The following is a 14,472-nucleotide window of genomic DNA, read 5'->3' on the forward strand; positions in this document are numbered from 1 at the left end:
CAGCTGCAAGGAAGCTTGCGGTTTCAAGCTGGCTTCCTTGGCAAGTTGTCAGCCTGAACAATAGCAAGCTGCTCTTATTTTGGGTAGAAAACAGGGGTGGATGGATGCGAGAGGCCACAGCAGGGTGCACATCCATCTCCTTCACAGCACATTGTGAAGATTACCGGAGACGTTTGTGTAGAAGCCCAGCGCACCTAAGGGCCCTTCACAACGTGACTGGGGTGGGGCCTCATCCCTCTTGCAGACGTGGGAGCGTGAGTTCAGGAGGAGGCTCAGCATGCCCTGAGGGGTTCCACAGGGACCCGGGCTGCCATCAGCACTCCCAACCCCACCCCGACACTCAGGGAGTCTCTTGCTCAGGGTGGTCAGCCTCTCTCCCCGACAGCTCTCCCAGGAGCGCAGGAAGAGTCGGTCTGCCAAGTCCTCCGTGGGTGCTGGCGCTGCACGTCATCCTCTGGCCTCACCGATGTCTGAATGTAATGACATGTTGATAAAATGCCTTGTCAAGCTTCACAGAGGTTCTCTGCCATGCAGCCTCATTACACTCCTGCTTCATGATTCAAGTTGAAAGAACGCAAGCCCGCTGGACCGCTCGTTAGCAGGCGGTGTGGCCGCCACCAAGGGAACAGCACACGGCTCCGGTGCTGGCAGGGGCCTGGGGCCTCCGCTCGGCCTGTCCATGCGCCCTCCTTCCATTTCACATGCAGAGCAGACGTGTGTGCATGCGAAGCTGGGTTTGTGATCTTGCTGGGAAGGCGTAGGAGAGACAGCCCTTGAGCTGGGCGGGATGGCCGGGAGATGAAAGAGACTTGTGAGAAAAGAACAACCTGAGACTAAACTAGGAGCCTGAATACTGGTGAAAATGCAGTCCTCCAAATATGGCCATGCTGTGCACTCAGGGATGAACTGTTTGGTGTACCTTACAGTCTACAGGGCTTCCCTAGTGGCTCAGACTGTAAAGGATCTGCATGCAATGCGGGAGAGGTGGGTCCGATCTCTGGGTCAGAACGATCCCCTGGAGAAGGAAATGGCAACCCACTCCAGTATTCCGCTTGGAGAATTTCATGGACAGAGGAGCCTGGCGGGCTAAAGTCCACAGGGTCCCTAAGAGTCAGACTTGACTGAGCAACTAACACTTTCACTTTCATAGTCTACATTTCTAAAGTACCCAGAGAACTGGGAGAAATAGACAGGTATACAGTTTTGGGGGCCTCTTCATTTAGAAATTCATGGTAGAGCATGAATTGTACTCCACTGGGACATAAAGAAACTTTGTAGGGTTAGAAACTGTAAATCAAGCATGAAGTTGCCAGTTCTGTTTACTAAATTTGGTAGGCTGCTGCCTGCCTCCGGGAAGAAGGAGAAAGCTGAAGTCTCCTGTATTCGGCTACAACTTTATGTCCTGCAGAGACCCCAGGAGAGTCAGAACCCAGTTAGTCTTCTCAAATGACAACCCAAACCCTGCCCCAGCAGGTGGACACCAAGCCATGTCCTTTGCAGGTCAGGCTCTGTTACTTTTTATACAGGAGGTGGGGGGAGAGATGTGACAATGTACTTTTGTGAGAAAACTTCAACTGTAAAATCTTTTATATCTTCTGGAATGGTATCTGTATAAAAGCAGGTTATTCAGGTCCTCGAAAGAGTGTGGGCAGAAGGGAGTAGCAAACTCAACCGGCAGGGAACACATCAGACATGGCTTATATGTGACACGTGTACTGGCCTAGGCTATTCTTGTTTCCAGTGACAGAAACTATATTCAGACTCTCTTAAGCAAAAGAAGGAATCTGTTTCCTTGTCACTGGAAACGCCAAGGGTTCATCCAAATGCTTTAGGCAGCAGCTGGATCCATGGGCTCAAATGGATTTGTTTTGCTCTCCATCTCAGCTCCTCTGGCCCCTGCCTGGCCTCATTCTCAGCTGAGCTGTCTCTGCAAGACAACCGTAAGCAATCTGAATTTATGTTTTCCTGGTTTAGCCACTCCATGGAAAGAAGGTATATCAGTTAGCTATTTGTTTTCCAAAAATGCTGCATAAGATCCAGAGATCTTAATAACACACACTAAAAACCATTTATTTCTTATCAGTTGAACATCTGACCATGCAGAGACTTTGTTCACTTAAGGCAGCCGGAATAATACTGCCCCATGTGTGCTTCTTCTCTGGCCAGTGGTGAAGAGGGAGAAGCTACCCCAAGGAAGCTCTTTTCAAGACAAAAACAGAGATACAAGTGCGTGAGTTCACCAATGTTCCATTGACCAAAAAGCCATATGATCAAGTCCAAAAGGGAGGGGCAAGGTAATTGGAGGAACTGCAGAGATACACAGCAAAGAAGGTGAGTGTGAAGACAGGTGAAGAATTAGAATTAATAAATTCAGATGACCACAGATGACCTCTCTTTTCCAGGGTTTAGTTTTCCATCCCAGAGTACCCACAACTGGGCCTTATTTGAAGGGCGTGGGCATCCCTAAACCTATTTCTATAATGGAAATTGTGAACTCTGGGTCAGCCTGAGTGATTCTGTGATCCTGTGCATCCTACGGAGGTGGTCTTAATGTCAGGACAACGATGAAGCATCGTAACTGATACCTCCCGAGGACACATGGAACACAAAAGGAATTCTCCAGTGGAACAAGAAGGGACCTGAAACAAAAATGGAGAGCAGGTAAAAGCCCTTGCAGCCATTATCCACTATAACAAAAAACGGGCTCTAAACTATCACCTGCAAGGGAGTGTTTACCCTTCAACTGCCTGGAACTATTTCTGAGATGAGCAAGGAACAGAAAAGGCTCAGGAGGCATAGGTTTGTGCATCCTTGTCATGAATTTGACCAGTGCCCTGTTCAAAGCCTTCACATATGCATGTATTTATGCACTCATGCAAAGATCAATGCAAAGAAATAGAGGAGAACAACAGAATGGGAAAGACTAGAGATCTCTTCAAGAAAATTAGAGACACCAAGGGAACATTTCATGCAAAGATGGGCTTGATAAAGGACAGAAATGGTATGGACCTAACAGAAGCAGAAGGTATTAAGAAGAGGTGGCAAGAATACACAGAAGAACTATACAAAAAAGATCTTCACGACCAAGATAATCATGATGGTGTGATCACTCACCCAGAGCCAGACATCCTGGAATGTGAAGTCATGTGGGCCTTAGAAAGCATCACTATGAACAAAGCTAGTGAAGGTGATGGCATTCCAGTTGAGCTATTTCAAATCCTGAAAGATGATGCTGTGAAAGTGCTGCACTCAATATGCCAGCAAAATTTGGAAAGCTCAGCAGTGGCCACAGGACTGGAAGAGGTCAGTTTTCATTCCAATCCCAAAGAAAGGCAATGCCAAAGAATGCTCAAACTACCGCACCATTGCACTCATCTCACACGCTAGTAAAGTCACGCTCAAAATTCTCCAAGCCAGGCTTCAGCAATACGTGAACCGTGAAATTCCAGATGTTCAAGCTGCTTTTAGAAAAGGTAGAGGAACGAGAGATCAAATTGCCAACATCCGCTGGATCATGGAAAAAACAGGAGAGTTCCAGAAAAACATCTATTTCTGCTTTATTGACTATGCCAAAGGCTTTGACTGTGTGGATCACAATAAACTGTGGAAAATTCTGAAAGAGATGGGAATACCAGACCACCTGACCTGCCTCTTGAGAAATCTGTATGCAGGTCAGGAAGCAACAGTTAGAACTGGACATGGAACAAGAGACTGGTTCCAAATAGGAAAAGGAGTACGTCAAGGCTGTATATTGTCACCCTGCTTATTTAACTTCTATGCAGAGTACATCATGAGAAACACTGGGCTGGAAGAAGCACAAGCTGGTATCAAGATTGCCGGGAGAAATATCAATAATCTCAGATATGCAGATGACACCACCCTTATGGCAGAAAGTGAAAAGGAGCTAAAAAGCCTCTTGATGAAAGTGAAAGAGGAGAGTGAAAAAGTTGGCTTAAAGCTCAACATTCAGAAAGCTAAGATCATGGCATCTGGTCCCATCACTTCATGGGAAATAGATGGGGAAACAGTGTCAGACTTTATTTTGGGGGCTCCAAAATCACTGCAGATGGTGATTGCAGCCATGAAATTAAAAGATGCTTACTCCTTGGAAGGAAAGTTATGACCAACCTAGACAGCATATTCAAAAGCAGAGACATTACTTTGCCGACTAAGGTCTGTCTAGTCAAGGCTATGGTTTTCCCAGTAGTCATGTATGGATGTGAGATTTGGAGTATGAAGAAAGCTGGGCACCAAAGAATTGATGCTTTTGAAGTGTGGTGTTGGAGAAGACTCTTGAGAGTCCCTTGGACTGCAAGGAGATCCAACCAGTCCATTCTGAAGGAGATCAGTCCGGGATGTTCTTTGGAAGTGAAAGTGAAAGTGAAGTCACTAAGTCGTGTCCGACTCTTTACAACCCCATGGACTGTAGCCCACCAGGCTCTTCCCTCCATGGAATTCTCCAGGCAACAGTACTGGAGTGGGTTGCCATTTCCTTCTCCAGGGGATCTTCCCGACCCAGTGATTGAACCCTGGTCTCCTGCATTCCAGGCAGACACTTTAACCTCTGAGCCACCAGGGAAGTCAATGATGCTAAACCTGAAACTCCAGTACTTTGGCCACCTCATGCGAAGAGTTGACTCATTGCAAAAGACTCTGATGCTGGGAGGGATTGAGGGCAGGAGGAGAAGGGGACGACAGAGGATGTGATGGCTGGATGGCATCACCGACTCGATGGACGTGAGTTTGAGTGAACTCCAGGCGATGGTGATGGACAGGGAGGCCTGGCGTGCTGCAGTTCATGGGGTCTCAAAGAGTCAGACATGACTGAGTGACTGAACTAAACTGATGCATGTATGCAAACACATGCATGTGCTTAGAGAGAAAGAGAGAGGCATGAAGTTGTCCTTTATGCTAAAATCATGATTCTAAGTATTGAGTTGATCTGTTTTCTGTGATTGTCACTACTGCTCTGAGTGTGACAAATCACTTCAAAACATGCACACATGCTAAGTTGCTCCAGTCATGTCCAACTCTGTGACCCTTTGGACTGTAGCCTGCCAGGCTCCTCTGTCCATGGGTTTCTCCAGGAAAGAATACTAAAGTAGGTTGCCATGTCCTCCTCCAGAGGATCTTCCCGACCCAGGGATCGAACCTGCATCTCTTATGTCTACCTGCATTGGCAGGTGGGTTCTTTACCCCTAGCACTACCGGGACGCATGGCAGTGGCTTAAACAATGGTGACGCTGATTTGTCCATCAATCTGTGATTTAGGCCTGTGAGGTTTAACTCATCTCTGCTCCAGGTGGTATAAGCTGGGCCAGCTCAAAGGCTGTAAGCTGAATCATCTGAAGTTTCACTCAGAGGGAGACAAAAGAATGCAGGTTGCCATTTTTGACCTTGAAAACCTCATGGTGTCACTTCTGTTACAGCTGTTCATCAAGACAACTGCAGAGCCCCACACACATCCAAGGGAAGTGGATGCAGACTCTGCCCCCTGATGACACGGGCAAGTTTATAAAAGAGCACATGGGATTGGAAACATTACTGCGGCCATTTTGGGAAACTACAATATGCCATAGTCTCCTCTTTCTGCTCTGATCTGAGTGTGAATAGAACATGGGCTTTGAAGCCACTCAGATAAGGATTAAAATCCTCTCTACCATTGACTGGCTATGTGCTCCTAGCCAAGACTTTCAGTCTCTCTGAGCTTTAACTTTTATCCACAAAATATAAATACACATTATGGCAGGCAGTTGTGAAAACTAAATGATTTTGGTGAGGATTCTAACCCAACAGAGTGTAGTATTATTTCTTACCATCCCTGACGTGCCCCCAGGAGTTTCCTTGAGCCATTGATGGCCATGGGGTTATAGCCACCATGTGTCCCTGGACTTCAGGGCAGACAGCGCATAACAGCTGACATGAGTGGGTCAAGAATTCAAATCTGATCATGAACAGATAGGATCCAGGACTCCTTAGATCTACAGATCTTTTCACAGAAGTCAGTGAGGTACTAAAAGCTAAGTGTAGTTTAGTACTCAGCTTCAGTACAAAAGTGAGTTCAAAACTGACAATAGCTCTGTCCTTTATAGCCCTGGAAAATAATATGAAAATGTAGATGTCAGAAAGAAGCAGTTTATCCAAATAAAGTTATCATCTCAAGTGTTTTATGACTTTTTGATATTTCTATTTGATCTGTATAAATTAGTATAAACACGCCATCTATTGGACCAAACATCATCTGATTCGGCTCTGCTATACCTCCCCTGCAAAGAGCCTTGTTTCAGAGTCTCTCAAAATATTCTTCTTCCTCAAAAGATACAGTCTTCTTTCATGGGAAATAAAATCTTATTGCCAATTTCTTCCTGATTCACTCTTCAGTTTTAATGAAAAATTATATTTTTTCCAGCAAAGGATAACTAAGTGAAAATGTGCATTTTCATTGCTACAATTAACTAGAGCTTCAGAAAGCCCACAATCCAGGTATCACCAGCTCTTTTCCCAGACCTCCTTTCCTGCAAACTAAAGCTCCCCAGTGACAGCCCTTGCCTGACACATTCAGGCCCAAAGGACTTAGGAAATGGGATTTTCCTGGGGTCACCTCAGGATTTTAGTTCAGGACCTCTAGATAGATCTTCCAGGCAACACTAGAAAACTAAATACACTGACTGACCTGGTCTCTTCAAACTAGAATAGACTTAGACTCCAAGGGGTAAAAGACACTCAAATTGAGGGTGAGAGCTGTTAAGAATAAAAAGTAAAAAAATAAAAGAATTTGTCTTATTAAATGCTCCTCGAGACAGACCCCCTATTCTTTTCCCAGCAGGAAGGCACAGCCCCATTGGGGAGGCTGGCTGGTTGTAAAATGACATACATGCAGAAGAATTGTTTTCCACATATCCCTCAACAACTAATTTGTCTCCTGAAGCATGAAATTTAATTACCCATATTGGACATACTTGCATAATCACATATTTTTATTGCATGAAACTGTTCGGTCTTTTAAAATATGGAGACAGAATTCTGGATACAGAGATGTCTTTGACAATAGATATTTCTACAAGTAAACACTGGATGGAAATAAGTGTTTCCTAGCATGGATTCTCACTAGCTGCCCTTTGATTGTGAAGCAGTCACTTGCTTTTACATTTTTCTTTATGTTGACAAAGAAGGACCACAGAGTTTTTATTAAACCCTCACCATGCTGAGTGCTGCTATCAAATTCATCCTTATCTTTACCTAATTCTATTCTTTGCTGCTTCTCATAGTCCATCAGTCTTCTTCAACCTCTAAGTGAGGTCAGGCCCTTCGCCAGCATTTTTCAATCTCTGTGCCCCTTCCCTCAAAACAACATGACAAGCAGTGAACACAAGACTCCCCACAAGGACAGAGACACATCATCTCTTCAAGGAGAAGCCCATTAACTGTGAAATGGTCAGTAATGTTTTTAGCATGCTCCTCACTTTTGCAAAAAGTTGAAATGTCCTACTTACTTGGCTAATGGCCTTTGCTCTCAGGAAAGGCAGAAATTAACTTCAAAGTAGCTCATGGTGACTATCAGAACAGAGATAACCAACTTACCCCACTGGGGAGCCATGGTGTTCACTGGAGGGTTGCTAAGGCTCTTTGGGGAATCCTATCTGAATATTAAAAGAGAGATATCTGTAGGAGGCCAAGCATGATGCTGAGTGATGGGTAAAGAGAGGAAGACTAACAGTCCAGGGAATGAATAATGAGATGCATGTGTGCTAAGTTGCTGCAGTTGTGTCTGACTCTTTGTGACTCTATGGTTGCCCGCCAGGTCCTCTGTCCATGAGATTCTCCAGGCAAGAATATTGGAGAAGGTTGCAATGCCCTCCCCTAGGGGATCTTCCCGACTTAGGGATTGAACCTGTCTCCTACATTGCAGGTGGATTCTTTACTGCTGAGCCACCAGGAGGCCCAATAAGGAGGATATAAACATCAGGGCTATTTGCAGGTGCCATTTATTGACTAGTTCATTTAACCCTCCCCACAGCTTTAAAAAGTACCAGCTATTACAAAATCATTTTACAAAGCAGGGAGATGGAACATTGGAAAGATTTTCTGAACTTCTCTAAATAGATGACCTTAATTATAACATCTTTCATATCATCAGGCCCTTTGTTTTAAATACGTTTGCTCACTTTATCCCCACAACAATCCCATGAACTCCCCCTTATACTGATGGAAACCAAGCCCCAGAGAGTTCAAGAACTTCATCAAGTTCACAGTCGGCCAGTGGCAGAGATATGGTCCAAACCCAGTTGCAGCTGACACACCTGACATCCTTTGTCAGCACCAGTCTCCCTGAGTGCTCAGTGGTGGCCACTGCAACTCCCCAGGAGAGAGCCATTTATTGCTTATATTGCAGGATGTCAGGGCATGGTGAGGCCTTAGACCCTTGGGGACACAATGGGGTGGTGAGGGGAGAGTGACTTACCCAAGGAAATATATCAAATCCTAAGGTGTCCTGGTGGCTCAGATGGTAAAGAATTGGCCTGCAATGTGGGAGACCTGGGTTCGATCCCTGGGTTGGGAAGATCCCCTGGAGGGGGGAACAGTTACCCACTCCAGTATTCTTGCCTGGAGAATTCCGTGGACAGAGGAGCCTGGCGGGGTATGGTCCATGGGGCCGCAAAGAGTCAGACACAACTGAGCAACTTTCACTTTCAAGGTGTTCCTAGATTTTCCATCTTTCCCAGTTTCTTACTTTTCTGTCTTTGGACTCCTTTAGATCTTGACTGGCTCATACCTATGGCATTTTAATATCTGCCCTGCATTCTGGGGAGGCTCCAATTAGCTTGATAGTTCTTGAGGGAAGCTGAGTTTGTAGGCAACCGAGTCCAGCACTAGCACACTCATGCTCATGCTTGCTCACTCGGTCATTTCCAACTCTTTGACCCAGTGGACAACAGCCTGCCGGACTCCTCTGTCCATGGGATTCTTCAGGCAAGACTACTAAAGTGGGTAGTCATTCCCTTCTTCAGGGATCTTCCCAACCCAAGGATCAGACCTGGGTCTCCGGTGCTACAGGCAGATTCCTTACTGTCTGCACCACCAAGGAAGTCCTGCTAGCACACTAGTGACCATCAACAAAAACAGAAAAGCCAACAGGCAACTAGAACTCAACTGTCTGCAGGTGGGAAAGGGGCACACCCTCTCCCACTCCTAAGATCTCTAACTGGTTACCCTACGACAGCGAGGTCGCACACCCACCAGCGTAGTCAGCTGACTCTCAGATGGTTTCCCATGTGAGGACACATATGCTCAGCTTTACCAATGTTCATTCTTACGACTTCACTTTACAGCTGAGAAGACTGAGCATCTGGGAAATTAAATAACTTGCCCCCAAGCCGGGAATGAATAGTTAGTAGCAGGTCACCCTGTCCACACTGACAGCATCATCGGCTGGCATTAGAACCCAGTCCCAAGTCCTCGCCTGTTTTGTTAGCACGCTGCTGATCAAGCGAATGTCACATCCCTTCTTTTCCTTTTCCACTGTGTCTCTTGGGGGCAGGGCTCCGTGTCTCCTATTCACGATTTCTATACTGCCATGAGGATTTGCCCATAACGGAAAATGAGCCTGAACAAAAGCCCTGTCAGTTACGACCGCTTTCTCCAGGTTTCTGTTGTCATGGAGGATACAGTGATCAGTCTCTGCTGTGATTCCAGACACATTTCGTAAACCTGCTAACTGAAGTGTGTGTGTGGCTGGCCCAGTGACCACCCGTACAAAAAGCTACAAATTATCTCTATAGACCATTCACTGAAGGTCTCTGTGCTACAGAATCCTCCTCTCAATTAGAGAGCTGTCTCGGGAGTAATGTTCTCTCTAAAAATCATGATATACACAGCTCTATAAATCGATGAAAGACTTGTGACCATTAAACTTAATTGATACTGAATTTAGAGAAATGCATTTCAATCATGGTGCCATTTTATTGGAAAATGAGTTTCTGGCACTCCCTCTTCTTCTCTCAGCATGCGGGATCACGTAGCACCCTGAAGTGAGAGGGCTCGGAACTAGGGAGCAGTCGCTCTGAGTGGAAGAACCTCAGAACTGGGCAGACAAGTGGAAGATGGTGCAAGGTGCTGTAAGTAAGCAGACATAAAATGGGAAATAAAAACTGATTTTAAGTAAAATCAGCAACAACTTGGTTTTATATAGTACCCCATATGTTCCACAGGAATAATACCCTATGGCACTTTACAGTGAAACAAGGTAAAAAAAAAAAAGGCTGCTCCAAGAACCACGCGAGGAAAATAATTAACTTCTTGAATATGTTCTCAGGCTTGAGTAGGTGCAATTCTTTCTTTGAGATTATTGTCGGCAGTAGGGCTAGGGAGCTGTTGTTTTCTGTAATTGGCTCTGGATGGAAGCCATACTGAAAGGAAAGAGCAAAGACAGACGCTTGTAGTTAGAGTGCTGGGGTTGGGCGGGGGGTACAGGGGGAAGGAGAGAATTGTAGGAACTGGTCTCACTATACAGAAATCTTCCCCAAATGTGATCAGACTGTCTAATCTAGAACTGTCATCGATGCATTGTGATGAAATAATATTAATGGAAGAAATTCTCTAGAACCCTTTCTGTCTGGAGGGTCCCAATACACTTATCCTTCAACCAGTTTCTAAATGCATTCACGTAGGGAAATAGCTAGGAGAAAAATACCTTTCTTTTTTCAAAGAAAACAAAATCCCCATAAGAAGTAAGTTTTTCACCAAACCTTCCAGAAGTGCATTATATGCACAGTAATTTTTTCCACATAGGCCTTGTGTATCCATCTTGTTGAAGCCTTTCTGGACTCCTGGTTCTTTTTCTATCTCCTCTTTGCTACTGACTGACTCTATCTTATCCATATTAATTATTAATGGCATACAACTATGCTTTTTTCAAACATCTTTCCTCTGAGAAATAAAATATACAAACACAGTTCATTGACTTTCTCCCCTAAATTTGTCTTAAGTTCCTTTATTCCTATCTCTGAAACTCTGTACAACAAAGAATACATAAATAATACTGGCTAGGAACAAGCTTATAATGGCAAATGTTTGCCATGAGAACCATACTTGTTCATTGATATACAATGTCTGCCTGAAAACCCTACCTGTAGTTGCTGACTATACATACCTAAATGTTGGAAATACCTAAAAATCCAGTTAAGTAAGTCAAAATAAATATAGTTAAGTTACTCATTCACCTCCTAAATGCTTAGTGGTTAAACTTTTTACTTTTTAAAATATTATTTCCATGTTTAGGTGGAAATCATAGAATATAATTTTAAATACAATGTGTTAGCTTTCTTTTAAGTTAGTCAATGGGTAGCGGCCCTACTTCTGCTTTATTGACTATGCCAAAGCCTTTTACTGTAGAGATCACAACAAACTGAGGAAAAGTCTTTAAGAGATAGGAATATCAGACACCTGACCTGCCTCTTGAGAAATCTGTATGCAGGTCAGGAAGCAACAGTTAGAACTGAACATGGAACAACAGACTGGCTCCAAATCAGGAAAGGAGTACATCAAGGCTGTGTATTGTTACCCTGCTTATTTAACATATATGCAGGATACATCATGAGAAATGCTGGGCTGGATGAAGCACAAGCTGGGATCAAGATTGCCAGGAGAAATATCAGTAACCTCAGATATGCAGATAACACCACCCTTATGGCAGAAAGTGAAGAAGAACTAAACAGCCTCTTGGTGAAAGTGAGAGAGGAGAGTGAAAAAGTTGGCTTAAAGCTCAACATTCAGAAACTAAGACCATGGCATCTAGTCCCATCCCTTCATGGCAAATAGATGGGGAAACAGTGACAGACTTTATCTCTGGGGGCTCCAAAATCACTGCAGATGGTGACTGCAGCCATGAAATTAAAAGACACTTGCTCCTTGGAAGAAAAGTTATCACCAACCTAGGCAGCATATTACAAAACAGAGACACTACTTTGCCAACAAAGGTCTGTCTAGTCAAAGCTATGGTTTTTCTAGTAGTCATGTATGGATGTGAGAGTTGGACTATAAAGAAAGCTGAGCACTGACGAATTGATGCTTTTGAACTGTGGTGTTGGAGAAGACTCTTGAGAGTCCCTTGGACTGCAAGGAGATCCAACCAGTCCATCCTAAAGGAAATCAGTCCTGAATATTCATTGGAAGGATTGATGCTGAAGCTGAAACTCCAATACTTTGGCCACCTGATGCGAAGAACTGACTCATTTGAAAAGACCTTGATGCTGAGAAAGATTGAAGGCAGGAGAACGGGATGACAGAGGATGAGATGGTTAGATGGCATCACTGACTCAATGGGCATGAGTTTGAGTAAACTCTGGGAGTTAGTGATGGACAGGGGGGCCTGGCGTGCTGCAGTCCACGGGGTCACAAAGAGTCACACATGACTGAGTGACTCAACTGAACTGAATTGAATGGGTGGTGGAATTTTAGAGACATAAGAAGTTGCATATTTGAAGAGTTGTAATAATAATTTCCATCTGAGTAAGAAAAATGTGTGCATATCCATTTGGTTTTTCAACCGTCATTTTTGAATCATGAGGTTTCTAACAGAAAATGTACAGATAAAAAAACAAATAAGATATGTCTTCCAGGACATTAGTAAGAGCTTACGATCTAGGAGATTCTGAATACAAAATAAATGACTATTTTTTCCAAAGCAGAATGTGATATTTGGCATAAGATGGATGTAAAATGCTGTAAGAGATCAAGGAAGATGGAGGCCACACCTGTTTTCCATGGGTTGGGAGCAGTCAGAGAAATCTTGATAGGGGAGCTAGAATCTGGAAGAACCTGAAACCTCCAGTGTGTGTGCTCAGTTCCTTCAGTCGTGTCCGACTCTTTTGCGATCCCATGGACTGTATCTAGCCAGGCTCTTCTGTCCATGGGATTTCCCAGGCAAGAATGCTGGAGCGGTTGCCATTTCCTCTTCCAGGGGAATCTTTCCTACTCAGGGATCAAACCCACGTCTCCTATATCACCTGTGGTGCAGGCAGATTCTTTACTTGCTGAGCCATCAGGGAAGCCTGAAACCTCCAATACATATAGCTACAGCAAATATTAAACATAGTCTAATTTCTAGCCAAATTAATATGAATCTGAATGATATGTGAGCTTCTAATAAGCAAGGATATTGATGCAGATGGAGGCACCTGATTGAACAAAATGTGGTCAGCGTATTGACTGGACAGTAGAAAATGTGAAGAATGGAGATGGAAGCTAAATTGAGAAAGCTGTCCAAGCCTCCTAAATCACTAGGATAAAGAAGGCTTTATTTTAGTACATGATCCAAGGCACGATTTTGTAAAAGTTGCTGTTGTTGTTCAGTCACCCAGTCACGTCCGACTCTTTGCGACCCCAAGGACTACAGCATGCCAGGCCTCTCTGTCCCTCATCATCTCCTGAAATTTCCCCAAGTTCATGTCCCCTGCATCGGTGATGCCATTCAGCCATCTCTTTGTGAAGGGGAGTGCATCAAATAATGAGCACTGCAACTTATTGTTTGCAAACAAACCAAGAAACTGGTTAACTTAAGCGTGAAAGAGCTTGACTGGAAGTATACTTGGTAGCCCAGGGAATCAACAAGAAGGCTGAGAAGGAGACTTGGGATATGGGCAATGGACGATGCTGTGACATAGCTGACTGTGCTGCAGGACTCACTGGGTTAGAACCCCCTACGCCCGCTTACAATATTGCTGGTGGGCACTCTTGGACTCCTGACTCCATGCTACCATTGCTCAGGACACAGGTTGTAAACCCACTGCTGCCATCACAGTGGATGGCAAACTGTTCTTGCTTCTTTGCATCCTTTCGTCCAGGCTCAGAGTTCTAGATGGGTCATCTGATTGACTAAGCTTAGGTCATGTGCCTTCACCTGCTAAGGTTCCCAAAGAACAATTGTGTGGTCCTCTCTATGTCTGCAGTGAGTGTCTCCAAACAAGAAAGAGAATTCAGATGTTAGGTGGTCAGAAAGTCCAACAAGTGCCCATCATAGAATCCTAGATGAAGCCACGTTTATGCAAGGTCACTAAAAGTGGACAGAATTTCTAAGAGAAGGGCATCAAATGTTGCTGTGACATAAAGGAAGTGGGGAAAGAAGTCATTGGGCATTACAGTTGGGAGGTCATCCATGCCCTGAAAATTTGAAATGAATTTCATTTGCATATATACTCCAAGCATATAAATGCACATTTGAATTATGTGACATATGCAAATATGCAGCTTTAATTATTTTCTAGGCAAATTTACATTTTGAGAATTCAGTATATCACTTGGAAAAGACTATTAACTCTTTCAAGACAACATAGAGCCAAACATTTACTACTTTTATGTGTGGCTAGGTCTGAATTTTGAATGAGAAAAATAAGTTGAATAAGACATCCAAATAGGACCGGAAGTGTATATGTGACACCCTGTTCTGTCTTCATGCTACGTGACACATGAAGCACC

The sequence above is a fragment of the Capra hircus genome, chromosome 2 (assembly GCF_001704415.2).
Source record: "Capra hircus breed San Clemente chromosome 2, ASM170441v1, whole genome shotgun sequence".
Taxonomy (NCBI): Eukaryota; Metazoa; Chordata; class Mammalia; order Artiodactyla; family Bovidae; genus Capra; species Capra hircus.